Source organism: Nestor notabilis, unplaced genomic scaffold (assembly GCF_000696875.1).
Source record: "Nestor notabilis isolate BGI_N333 unplaced genomic scaffold, ASM69687v1 scaffold3684, whole genome shotgun sequence".
Classification (NCBI taxonomy): Eukaryota; Metazoa; Chordata; class Aves; order Psittaciformes; family Psittacidae; genus Nestor; species Nestor notabilis.
The window spans coordinates 31,969-46,619 of NW_009925891.1; the positions used below are offsets into that span (position 1 = coordinate 31,969).

General features: G+C 39.8%; 1 protein-coding gene across 1 annotated transcript in view; it reads right to left on the reverse strand.

The window, feature by feature from the left end:
• The window catches only part of LOC104404735 (estrogen-related receptor gamma), a 48,839-nt gene that overhangs the window by 29,467 nt on the left and 4,721 nt on the right, over nucleotides 1–14,651 (reverse strand). The gene's annotated exons all lie outside the window — the stretch shown is intronic.

Here is a 14,651-nt window from a genome sequence, read left to right on the forward strand (position 1 = left end):
CATACATTAAGATGTAAATTTTATTCTCTGAGCTGAATACCAGGTGATTAATTCTGATAGCATAGTGATCAATTGGTACAGATGCTGCACCTGAGTAATGTTTGTTTCTGTACACACCGGTAACAGAGGTGCGCCGCTAACACAGGTGGTACCTGCATAGCTGTGCAGCATCCCTCATTTCCTGAAAACACTGGCATTGGTAGTTAGGTTGTATGTAGTTCCGCCAATTTTTTCAATTAGACCCATTATTGATGTGATGAAAAGGCAAATTAAACATACCATGGTAGTACGCAAATTGGTCAGACAGAACATAAGGTTCTGGTACTGAGCTTCTTAGGCACATGGCCTCTGTGCGCAGCTTTTACTCACCAAAAGTCTCTGGAGATTACAAAAACAGGGGAGACTTCTGAAAGAGACCTAGGCAGCATTAGGGTAGCAACTGAGGAATGAGATATCCAGGAATGAGGTAAAGAGACCTTTGGAAAAAGGTGCCAGGAAGCTCCATCTTTGTTAAGAGAGCAGAGCTGAAGTTGCTTAGTTGCTTCCTTTTAAACCTGGAATAAGGCTCGTTTTTATGAAGCTCTTACAGATTTACACCAGCTTGAGGATAAAAATAAGTAAAAACAGGTAATGACACCTTTTGAAGTGTAATGACACCTTCAGAAAAGCAGGAAGAAATACTTGTTAATTAATGGTACATTCTAAGTTGTCTAAATCTCTGGCACGTGCAATAAATACCATGTGCAGCTCACAAGTACTTCTTTGCAATTTTGATGCCAAGAATGAATAACATGCAGTGACCATCCAGGAGCTTAAACATTCACGGTTGCAAAATCACTTTCCCCACCTTAACAGGAGCTCAGCACAATGGGCAACCCAAAGCAAGTAGGTGTGCTCACAAGCAAGCCTCTTCCCTAATTTCCATTTAATTCATTTACCAAATCAAATCAAACTGCTAACCAAAATCTTTTTTCTCACGGAGGGAGCCAAAGGATCTCTCCCAAAAGCCACTCCAAAGCAACAAACGTAACTGACAGGATGCTGCAACAGCAGGTCCAACCAGGGCACATGGCTCATGGCAAGAAGTTTCTTAAGGTCAAATACAGTAAGCCCACTGTCTGGCTTTGGTGTGCTGGAAACCTACATAAGGCAGCACAAGCCTACACAATCCTCTTTTCTTATTTCCGCAGAGCTGCTTGTGTCGTCCCACAGACACAGCATTTTGCACTCTCCCATTCTCTCATGTCACTCAGCACTGTAAGAAGGTCCAGGAATATAATTACCAGCAGGCCCACGTTCTTGCTGCAATCAGCAGTCTGTCTACAAGCCTGTACTTTTAGGGTCTGTACCCTATCCTATTAAAACAGTCTAAAATAGCTGGGTAAAAGCTATGCTGTTTAAGACAGGATCTGGGTTTCTTTCGCCGCTAGTGTTGCCAGGGTATCAGCTTATGTCTTTTTCTCTCTTGAAAAGCATGTAAACTGTTCTATGCGAATAGAGTAATTAATGGAAAGCAAGACATTGTGAAACAGACAAGAAACGTATCAATTAATCCCTGGGATGCACATGAGGCAATCAATTTTCCTAAATCCCAAATCAATTTAAGAAAAAAAAAAAAGAACGAAGAAAAGCAATTGGAATTTCCACTCCTTTAAAAATATAGGGATGGGAGGAGGAGATAGGGGGAAGCATGAGAGGGAAAACCAGGGATCAGGCCCAGTCAGCACAGGTTCATGAAGTGCAGGTCCTACTTGACCAACCTGATCTTCTACAATAAGGTGACCTGCCTGGCTGATGAGGGAAAGGCTGTGGACGTTGTCTATCTGGACTTTAGTAAGGCATTTGACAGTGTCACCCACAGCGTTCTCCTGCAAGAAGTGGCTGCTCATGGCCTGGATAGGTGTATTCTTTGCTGGGTTGGAAACTGGCTGGATGGCTGGGATAAAGATTGGAATTCATGATCTTGAAGGTCTTTTCCAACCTAGGCGGTTCTATGATTCTAGGAAGATGGCGTGCCAATCCTCCTCACTGTTTTGTCTTCGGTGCGTTCTGAAATCACTAAAGGTGAGCTAACTTGCAAAAATTATGAAGAAGTATTCTGTGTCAGTGGAAAACCCTCAAGTTTCAGATTAAAATGTCTAAAAAGAAAATAAGAGAAAGAGAGAGGAAGAACGTGGCGAGTATTAGGAAACTTCAGGATTTCAGTCTTGCATGTGCACAAGGTGCCTGCACTGGGAGAACGGGTACCGTTTCTCTTGCTGTGCTTTTCTGTGCACCGCTGGAAGTGATGTCCTACAGCATTTCAAGTCATTTATTGAAGTTTGGTGGTGGTAGTGGGAATGTTGTTAAGGGAAGTAAAAAAAGCAATGTCCATTTGAAGCTTGTCTGTGAACTTTGCATGAACCGCCAGGAATAATGTAGTGTGATGACAAGCCAGTTATACCTTCCACTAAATTTGCTGTCTGGAATGAACTGAAATAGTGTTTGGTTTGTGTAATTACGTCCATCTATCTTTATATTCCAGCGGCATATCGCAAATTGAAAATACTAAAAATTGACTGTTGGTTCTGATATTTAATGATTGCCAAAGACAAGACGATGATTTATTGGTTACTTACCGATGTGACACATTTGCATCTTATTAGACGGAGATTACTATTCCTTAAAATGCGGACGAGGCCTGATCATGTCTGATGGATTGATTTGATTTGCAAATGTAATCAAACTAATAAGAGGGAAAAAATGAGCAATAATGCCTTGTTTTTCAACTGGCAATCACTCCCCTGCCAACAACGCTGATATCCCTGACTAAGCAGCCTTCACACAGTCTTCCTGTCTCCTCAAATAAACAAAGGGATGCAAAGGGCTTGATAAGAGGATAACGAGCCAAGTATGGATGTAACATGGACCCCGTACCTCAGCACTGTACGAATGTATCAATGGGAGCACCAGGATAGGACTTACTGTGCTTTCAATCCTTAAAAAGCAGTGATCAAAAAGCCAAAGAGCAAAACTCAATGATAAAAAACCCCTTTGCTGAGTGAGGAGAAAAAAACTTGGTAAGAAAAGAAAAGTGGTTTTAATTTAGGGAACCCCAGGAGAGAACACTCCTCACCAGTACAAATGTCACAGAATAAATACCTGGAATTCTTCAACCTGATGGGAAGTTAATTGGGGAGTGTAGTTTGGACAATATGATTTGAGCAATTAGAATCACTGTCCGTAGCCACAGCATTAGAGAATCTATTTCCAGAGGCATGCTGGATGGTGTTTTAAAATCCTGCCAAATACTAAATGCAGGCTTTCTGTAGATTTTTATCTGCACCATATCGATAACATAAACAGGCAAAAGAACATATTTCACAATAATCATTCTATCACTCTGGCCAGATGCTGATGTTCCTGTAAGGGCTGAAATACGGTTCTAGGTAAGAGCAGACTCTTACTCTACTTACAGTAAATTACCCTAATTCTCCACACTAGGATTCTCTTCCATAATAATAATAATAACAATAACAATAATAATCTTACAGAATAACAACAACAATAATGATAATAATTAATAAACAACCCCAAAAAAGCTTTGTGCAAGGAATTACACCAAGGCCCCCTTCCTCCCTTTTAACAAAAGTAGCAAGTCAAGCAGAAGGCAAATAATAAAGCTCTGAGATCCACACAGGTTTCACATTGTGACCTCCATATTTAGGGATTGATCCAAAGCACAGTGAAATCAACCCAAGTCTTTCTATTGGCCTAAATGGATTTTCATATACAGCTTTACTGAAGGTTCGAGTGTGAATGCTGACAGCTGGGGAAGTGATCCCACAAATATTTGGGAACACAGTGAACTCTGCACAATGGAAATGTCTCTGTAAATAATGTGATTGTACTACTTAAATATTTTCCAAACTGATCGCTAATTTGCTTCACTAAGGGATATTCAATAATGTTAAAAAAAAAAAGGGAAAAACAAAACTGGCTTTAGGGAACAGCTATTATGAAGTGTCAGGTTCAAACCAAAGTTGAATATATAGCTCCAATTACCATGCTCAAAGACCTCAAAATATTTTCATAATTTAAAGTTTTACAGCTCACGTAATTTATACTTATTTTAACAGTGGAAAAGCACCCCAGTCAAATTCCAATGAACTAATTACATTTTGCCTACCTAAAATTCTCACTGTGTTTTTTAATTGGGTAGGACACACTTCACTGCTTCTCCTAAATTGTTTAGTGTTGCCATTCAGCATAAAAATAGCTACCACTTTCTACCACGGAGATAGTATACTTGTACGTGGAGCTATTGATAGCAAATTCTAGTTCACCTGTGTTGGCTATAAGCACTGGAAGTCAGGAGACTCTCAGCAGCCTGTGTTCCTATCTCCCTGTCATAAGCTCTTTTTAGGTGTATTTTTTATCTCCAAGCAGGTTCTTTGAAAGATTGTATGCCCGTCATTGATGCTGGTTGGTTATGGTTATGAGTATGCAAATATTCCCTGTCAACATCCTCTTCTCCTGACTTTTATCTCCCAAAATGCCCATCTAAGCCTCTTGGCAGACACTGCCCTCTGTAGGCTTTATCATACTGATGGAATTATCCTGCACAGCTCTACCTGCATTCCCAACTTAGTGCCTTTTTGAAGAACCCTGTTTCCCAGTGGCCTTTTGATTACAGAGACCATGGTGTGCTCCACGCGTGAGGACTGTAGTACACAGCAAGTTACCCATCATCACTGAAGTGCTAGGCGCAACCCTGCAATCACTGTGAACTCCAAATCTGAGTTGAATATATTAGGCAAAGTGCTCAGCACAAGTCATCAATGGTGTTTGGAAAACGTTCAGTAACTTGAAATGCAAAAATCCCTCTTCAAAACAGACTCCCACCAATTCCACTGAATGAAGATCATCTGGATATTGCACGTTAAATCTGTAGCTGAAGATTCACTGCCACTGAGCAATGCATTCCCGAATCTACAGAACAGTTAACTTTATCTCTGGGCTACTTCAAAGTAGGAAAAAGTGAGGAAGGGATCACAGACTAGAATGGCTTTCTACAAGAGACTGATATGGGAAAAGACTGAAAACTCTTCTCACTGCAAGCACAGTTAATTAATGACAGACACAAGGGTCGTGGCGACTTCCATGCGCTACTAGATATAGCTTGAATCATAGCGAGTTTGGAGTCTAACGCCTGCTCATTAAGGCAGGCATGATGCTACAGCATAGTTAGAAGAAATCTCTAGCTAATGTCATGATATATTTATGCCAGTAAGTGCAACTTTGAACAAACGCATGAGCAGCAGCCATTACATGCTAAACTGTTACTCCTAATTTCTCCAACAGCAGATATGCCCCCGCCTCTTGTCCACCCTCATCACAACTCTTTGCCACAGCGTTCTCATGTGTAACATGTCAGGACCTGGTTAAACTGGCTGGCTCTACTTGTCAAGAGCCATTTCCATTGAACTTGGAGCCTTCTGTGCCTGTAGCTGGATCTTATTTCAATATTTGATTTCACCTCAACTGATACTGCAGCCGATTTGAAGCTGATGGTGCACAACATGACAGATGAAAACATCTTGGGGAGAAAGTTCAGAGCTGGACTGTAAAATTTCCACTCATCTCTAATACATGCCTCAGGAGTTTGGGATGGAAAATACCGTGGGCAAACCAACAATGTCAGAGAGCTTTCTCTTTACGCAACATGTTTTCAAATGGAAGGAAGGTTGCATGTTTTTTTCTTGCATTGAAAATTACCCAAATATTCCTGCCTAATGTACAGGATTAAATTTGGAGACAATGGATTAAAATAACGTGGACAACTGATTTAAAAATTATAGCCAACGAGTGTTTCATGTAAGTAATTAAATGCAGGAGTGTTCAGTATCTGCATTCTTTGGATTCTGTGTCTCCTGCATTTCTTTCTCCACCCATGTATGTGTATACACGTGTGTGTGCATAAATGGAGCATGCACACTGAAAATGCTTGCTGGCAGTGAAGACACGAGTTCATAAAGCTCTGGTATGATCCAGCTGATGCAGAAGGCGATCGCTGCAGACTCATTTTTTACAGACTGCTGATTGTGTTATCAGGTTGGATCAAGCCTTGCCATTACAACCCAGGTGCTACTCCTATACTATATATAACAAGGGCCAGGTCACCATGTGCCCTGCCAGAAACGTGCTGACTGGCTAAGGGGGCCTTGCAATTCAAGGTAATTAATCCTATTCTAATGTAGGTTAAGCAGGTGTGAAGCCGAACTCATCCAGAGAGAAAGTAGAGGCATCCTCAGAATTACAGTATTTAACTGGTCTCAGCTGACTTTAGGAAATTAGACCATCCTGTGTCGCTGACCCAGTCATACAGGTGGAGACCTGTCTGCTCTCAATCCAGTCTGAGCAACTGGCTTTTCTTCCCCTCCCGGATTTACAGCATCAACACACACAGCTGAAAAGCTGCTCCCCACCCATAACAAAGCAAATATATTCCTGTTGGAGAGGTTTTGTTAGATGAGGAAGTCACCTGCTTCGTTTAAAACTGACTAAATGGCTACCATAAGAGGGCTATGTTGCTCTGATTTTACTTCTGCATTGCCAGCACCTGCTGTTATCCTTCCACAGGCCAATTTAGATAACGTGTAACATTGATGATCTTATTTCAAACAAAGCTTTTGGGAATTTTAAGACTGCCCCCTCCCCCCCCCCCCCAAAAAAAATTTGTTTGAATGTTTTTTAAATTCTGAATCTGGTTGGAAAAAAAAACTTTTTCTTCTAGGGGAGAAGAGGCCTGTAAATACAGAAGTGGTATTTAGAGAACATAAATGCTAGGCTCAGTTCTGCAGCATTTGCCTCTGCTGCAAATTCTTTACCTAAAGAATAAAGATTTGTTCCTACTTCCTTACCGTGTTTCTGAGCAAAGCATCTTTCTGCCTTGAGGCCACACATTGCCTGTAAGAAGCTGGCCACAAGAAGCTGGTCATCTTTGAGGTATAAATTGTACAGTCAGGGAAAGTTTGGGAAAGGAAACCGCCTCAAAGACTATTTTGGAAGTTTTAAATTCTTTTGCACAGTATGGTCTTAACTGTCAGTCTTTTAATACGGCTGGCAGTTTAACTAAATTATGTTAAATGACTTCAACATGCCTGAAAATCTAATGTGCCCACCCACCTCCTGTACGGCACTCCAGATGCTGTCCCAGTTGCAGAAGTGCGTTATTGCTGAAGTCTCAGACTCAGGCTGCTTACGAAAAAAGGTTAAGTTACATTTAGACTTCCTACCCCTGGTAATAAGATTGATTCCTTGTTGGCTCAGAAGAAGGAAAACTGTTCCCGAGTCATCTGCAATTTACACAGACCTAATCTAGTAAACCTGTTTGTCACACAAACAAAGGTGAGGATTGTTGTCCTCTAAGTGGAAATACTTGCTGAAAGCTCAATTCTGCACATTGCTGCAAAGTTCTGAGGTGGTGAGTACACACAGGGGACAAACTGAACTCTCAGCTCCCGCTGATATGCTGACTACTGATGGGAGTTTATCCCTTCCGGGCCAGATCCTTAAACAACAGAGGCTGGCATGGCACATTTGACTTGTATGCCCATGACAACTGATCCTACCGAAGGCTCTTGGTCTGTCTCTATAGATTAACTGGGCAAACTACCGTATGTCTTCCCTTTTACTAATTCTTGTTGTAATGCCTGATCACTGAATAAACCCAAACTACTTCCTACATTCTTCTTTCGCATTTTCTTACACACCCCTCAGAAATAAACCAAATAACCTAGACGTGCTAACACATTAATATTGTTTTCCTTTATTCTCCTCCTCCTTTCTTCTATTCAGCACCACATTTGACCACTTTTAAGTACGCAACGGTGTATTTTTTGCCTTGTGGTATTACAGTAATACAGTGTTTGCAACTAAGGAAGCAGGCTGTGTAAGTCAAGTCTACAAGTCACCCAGGGTGATACAACACTCCTGATTTTGCTAGAAGAATAAAAGGGAATGGCTGCTACATCTTTTTATTCTCTTGCATCTAAGAATCAAATAAGCGCCATTTTTGTTTACAGAACGAAAATGAACAGCACTGGCATTCATTACTGCTGATTTGCTCTCTTTTTATTAATCATTTCTTATTTTTAAAGGGCCACAGGAGTGAACAACATAATGCAATGGTAGGAAGATATTTACCAATTTAGCACCTCATTATAAAACTACTCAGAAACCTCTTTGTCTCTCGTTTAACATCATAATTATTAGTGGCAACAAAAGTGGATCCCACACTTGCACCATGATTAGCAAGTGATGAATTGGGGTTGAATATATTGCATTTTGCTAAGTAAACCTTATTATATCCCAAATCCTCACTCTAAAAAACATCTAATTTTAAGAAAATAATTTCCACTCCTGTTTAAATGCGTGTTTCCAAATTAACCAGTGATATTCTATAGAAAACTGCCTCTTTTATGCTTGAAGTCTCCAGCTGCCACACAATTTATATCTCTTTCCTCCCCTCTTTGTTTTTCAGCCATTTTCCCTGAATGTCAAAGTCAATTTAGTGCATTTCACTTTGCTGAATAAATCAGAGGCGAAATCCTTGCTAAAAGTGAAAATTTGATTTGCTAAAAGGAGCTTAGGGCAACTATTAATCAATATATCCAGAGTGTCAAAGCTAAGGCCATGATAGACATGCATTCATTTGGAGATTGGTTGAGGCAGATAAAGGGGGACACTGGGAAAAAAAAGAAGTGCAACAGCCAGACAGCATAGTTTGTATGTTGGGGGCATGGGTGGAGGGAGAGGACTGGCTCAAAAAGGAAAAGAGATAGTCACTGGGAAAGAAGAGGCAAGTACTTGTGTACGAATAAAAGGTGAACTTAATAGAGCTGTAAAGTCATTGTTTAATTCTGGTCTTGAGAAAAAAGGATTTTAATGAAAGATTTTTAATTTATTTTTTATGTAAAACATTTTAAAGCCCCGTTTTTTTTCAGAACTGTGCCAAGTTCTGCTGTTACCTCTTAATTCATTTTTTGTTTTGTTTTGCTTTTGGTGATGATTATTCTTATACAAGCTTTTTCAACAAATAGGGATTTTGAAGTAAAAACTAGCAAGAGTTCCAGATGCTTTTTAGAAGAGTCTTACTGTACATTTACATCCATGAAAATCTGCAGCTAATGAGATGTTTATATGCCTGAGATTATTTATTCTTAAACAAGCTTTTTCAACAAATAGATAGGGATTTGAAGTAAAAACTAGCAACAGTTCCAGATGCTTTTTTAAAAGAGTCTTACTGTACATTTACATCCATGAAAATCTGCAGCTAATGAGATGTTTATATGCCTGAGATTATAATCTTTAATTTGATGCTAGTAAAAAAATGCCAAAGTGACTATTCTGGAAACTAAAGTGCTCTTTTTACACCAAGACATCTATGCCTAGCAGTACAAGAAGCCTCCTCACCTCTCCACTGCTGTCTCTCTCAGTTCTGAACGGGAACCAGCCTTTTCCACGTAGCAGACACACCAAGCGGGTGCACATCTCCAGTTGCACACAAAGCCTACTCTTCTGTACTGAAATCAGCTGGCATTTTGGCACCAGATCCATCAAGAACAGTCTGCCATCAGATCTCAGGTGGATACATTCAGTAATTCTAGAATAAGCACACAGACCTTTCTGTACCTACCTTTTAGCACACTGCAGATCCCTGTTTTGTTTTGAAAATCCTATGTTTATTCATGCATTATCCTGGAAATCCTCCCTCCTCCTTCCTGCCTTGCAAAATGACTTAGACCTTCTCTGGGATACTATTTCTGAGACAAAAAGGGTGCTGTCACTCCTTACATTTCAAATGATAGGACAGACGAACTCCTGGCACTGCAGGCAAACTGCTGTTCACTCTGCTCGGAGAAGCTTGAATCAACATGGTGATCTAAACACTGGCAGTGTTGGGTGGTTGACCATGCTTAAGACTCAAAACCAAAAATGACAGTCAATTGCTGATTTCCCATATTGTACAATTTAGTGACAGAGCTCCAGGAAGTCAGTAGTTTTTGAGAAAGCTTTTGGCTGGAATCTCTACCTGTAAGACCCAGGGAAGGGTCTGCCTGAGATGATGTGTGTCATACAAGTTGGGAGTTCAACATTTCCACCACAGAAAGAGCACGTCTGATTTCCATAATCAGTGCATGTTTGCAGAAGGACTTAGAAGAAGAACACATAGTGGGCTTTTGATAAACAGACGGCAAGGAGAACGTGCAAAGTGTCCAAGACAGCACACTGGTAAAGGGCAGGATGTCCCAATTCCCCAGGAGGCTCAAGTTATTATTACTGCAAACCTCTTAGCACAAAACAGCTCATACTCCATTCCATGTTACATGAGCAGTAAATGCCACATCTACATGTCCACAGGTCTGTGGAGTGACAGGCATCCTTGTGATAGGACTGCAGGAGTCCTCATGCTGTCTGAAATGGTCCCGAATTCAGCACAAGAGGCTAGAGAAGGTCTCAGCCTCATTAGAAATGATTTTTAAAGCAGCGAGCAGCATGGTACAGGAAGATACCTGTTCCCCTTCCAGAACTGAGATTCTGCATTAGTTGTCCCAAAAACAATCCAGAGAAGGATTTGAGCATAAACAGGATGCTTGCTATAGCTACAATGTATGTGATCATATGCACCAGATAGCTCCAACGTATGATTTCAGCCTGTCTTCAAAGTCCTACCAATGTGAATACTACCATTAAGTAACACTCAGCACTTTTTCTCTACCATTTAAACACATGGTGTATGTCCACTAAGATACAGATACTATGTGCAAGAGAACAGGTACGTATATCTCTAATTCATACCTGCATGGATGTACCATATACATATGCTCTCGTGGTTTTTGAACATTAGCTTTCCAAAAGTGATTATGGTCAGACTTTTTCTCTGTACTTTTACCTACGTGGGGATGGTATTTCTGAAACGGATGATGAGAAAAGGGCATTTTAGAAATGACTACTCTGCAGTAAATCACGTTCTTGTTCAGCATTAGAACGTTAAACTACCCCCCCGATTGCTGCTTTGGAAAGGAAAGCTTAAATATTGTCCTCCGCAAAGAGTATGCTGGAACAATAATGTTTCAGAAAACACTAAAATATTCAAAACATCCTTGGATTTGCTCCACCAAAACCATACCCTTTTGTTTTTAATCCTAGCACCAGTGGCAGTATCAATCTCGAACTATTCCCTTTCTTGAACACAGTTACTCCTGGCAAAACAGGGACACAGCTGAAGACAAGCAGGCTTATTTTACTAAATAATGTAACTAGTTATTTTTGATGTATTAGTCTAATTTACTGTTTCCAAACAGATTATTCACTTTAAGTGCAAAAAGTTGATTTCTATGGTCTGTTTGATGCTTTTTCATGCATGCAAACTTCTCAGAGAACATTCTGTCTTTAGCTTCCTGTTATGCACATTTTTAAGAGCTTAATGTTTCCTGCCTCCACTTAATAGGAAAGAACATTGCCCATTTTTGCTGAATGTCAATGAGATAGTTACACTACAGAAATCGTGCTTAAACAACTCCGATGCTGTGGCAAGGTATCAGCAGAATTCCACCCCATACTGGAGAAGAGTTTAATTACTCTAATGCACAACCAAAACAAAATGGAATCTCCCCAAAACATAATGCAAAGGGTCAGAAACTCAATCACCAGTGAATAGTGAATTAAGTGGGGCTCTCTTATTTAAAAGATAAGTAAAATGAAATGAAATGAAATGAAATAAAATGGAATAAATAAAGTCTTGCAGAGGCTTCATGGATCTATTTACAATTTATTTAGTTCAGTTAATAGGGGTTTTGTCTCATCAGGCAGGAGATGAAGCAGCATCGGCCTCTCCCTAAGCACCTTCAGTATTTTACTAACGAAGTTACAGTACATCAGAATATTTTAATCTGACACAAAGAACAACAATAGATCTGACTGCTGGGCTGATAATCTTCTTATCACACCCTGTGAAACCTAGCTCTAATATTTGACTGAGCCTCCATTACTCGGCAACACATTCTAAAAAGGCCAACAATGGAGAGAGAATGAAGTGGAGTGTGGAAGTACCTCCATATCTACATAAAAGAGATTAGAGGCGACAGCGTTCCATTTTACAGCTCAATCATATTGTGTTAGCATGCGCTTATCCGAGCGCGGATGAAATTGAAAGAGAAATAAAAAAGAGTCAGGCAGATAGGAACCATAAAAGCGAGGCATGAGCAATTTCCAAGGATATAAAAGGATGCTAATGGCGGGGCCCTGTCATTCTTAAAAAGGGCTATTAGGGCACCATCATCTGTTCTTGTGCCCTTACGCTCCTCTAACTAAAGTCAAGCATTTCCTAATGCCATTGTGATCTTTTTCTTCTTCAGATAAGACATGGTCATGTTTCATAACAACACACTTCCCATTTATTTGATTTATAAATGCAGGGAGACTAATTCTATTTACTGATAAAGGCTTTCCATATATATTTTTCTTTCAATATTTCCTTTTGTAGATGGCATAGACTTTTTTTGTTCAATAAAAGCAACTATTGAAATGTTTCCAATAGCACAAAAATACTAATGATTTTATCAAAACATTTGAACTTTGTACAGTTTTAAAACAGTTCTCAGTCTATGACCACGATAGGAACTGGTTGGCCAGGACAGAATGCGTATCACGTTGTTACCTTTTATAGATAATCTCATTAAAAGACTTTCTGTTAGAACAGCAAAAACATTATTTTGGTTTCTTCCACAAAGACAAATTTTACTTTGAATTGCAATGCTTTACAGTCAAGATCTTTATTACTTATTAAGCACCTGATATATAAGGGCCTTTAATTATACCGAACCTTAAGAAATCACTATAGTAAAGAAAGATTTGCTGATTGCTGCTTTGCTGTGCTAGGCACAAATTCACTACTGGTATAATTAATCGATTCCAAGAGATTTACACCAAGGATTTACTTAGTGCACCATGCTGCAGTGAACTTATATGCAATTTGCACCCTTTTTCCAACTCATCCTTTTCCCAGTTCTGTTCTGTTTCTGCCCACAGTAACATTTGTTAGCTTACAAAAGTCAGCTAGCACCAATCCGGGCTCTTCTACAAGTTGTTGTGTGTCAGACATTAGCCGAGCACAGGCAGTCCAAGTTCAGCAGAGCTCCATCATTCAAAACAGAGCTACGAAAGCTCATCCCATTTGCAGTTTAGCATGTCAAGCCCTTTTGCATTCTGATTTTTGTGATCAAATGTCAGAGAACAAGCAGAGTTTTCATCACCGCCCTCTGTTACCAGAAGGCTTACAAAAAGGTTGTCTTATTTTAACTTTTCCTTCCTAAACGGAGTCAGGTGAATAAACTTAGCATGTGGCTTTACCACAGCAGGAGTGGTTTTGAGTTCACCTTGTTATAAAAGCTGCTTCATGGGAAAAATAGTGTTCCTCAACTGGTTCAGATCGCAGACTTTAAGTTTTCAAGGCCAGTATACAGCATCCAACACCTCTTCCATGTTAACCAAAGCCATCATGTTAAAGAATGCTCAGTCTCATGGCTCTGCTTCTCCTGCCCCTCCAGCAAAATCAAAGCTACACAGCATATTCACAAATCAAACCAGCTAAAGTTATCCTGCAACTACTATGGAGTACGACTGACTTCTTTGAGAGCTACTCTATTTCGGTTAAGGTGATCTAGGTATCTTCCAAAGATGAAACTCAAACTCACCTACTTAATTCATTTCGACTTAATTTGGGGTGCTTTATTAGCAACCGGCGTAAGATAAAGTAGCTACTATAATATAGACTGATGTTTAAATTAGTTTACAATTTGCTTGGGCTCATCTAGAACCGCTCGGAACAAAGCCATTCAGAAATGTCAGCTGTGTTCCTAACCACTGTAACAAATTGTTGCCTGAACGCTGCACACCTAATGACTTCAAATTAGCTTCACTGCGATATTGCCTGACAGTTCGTTACGACTGTTAGCAACATAGCTGGCGTATCATGACCAATAAATTGGTTTCAGTGTGGGCTGGGAAAGGGACTTCCATCAATTTGATTAAAGAAATTACTGTAGCATTCAAAGCATAAAGACAAACTAGTTTAAGGAGACACAAATAAGTTAACTGTACCAGAAAAACATTGCTTGTGGTACAAAAGCTTGGTTATACACCATTTGTGGCACAGAGAAATGACTGCATTTCAACTGCATGGCATACCGACTGTTTTAGAGTTTGCAGGTTGTTGTCCCTAATCTGAAGCAAAATAATGCTCCGTACATGTACAAATTATTTTATTCTTATTCTTTGTTAGCGTTTATATATATCAAAGATGACCCAGAAGCATGTACCTGAAGAACTGAGGCCTTGTGCTGGTTAGCACAAGTGAGAAAAAACTTGGAAGACTATTTCTTTGTGATTTCTTTTGATACCAGAAATAACGTACCTTTAACTTTGATAAACATAAAACGGACTAGATTATTTATTCTACTATTCAAGTATCCCAAAATCACATTTAAAATGAGGATGATGGAATTAAAGGTTATTTGTTCTTATGCTCAACAAGGCTCCACTATCAAAATTACAAAACTAGCAAGCTGATGAAAACATACCAAACTTGCTCACTCGATGCTGGAGTA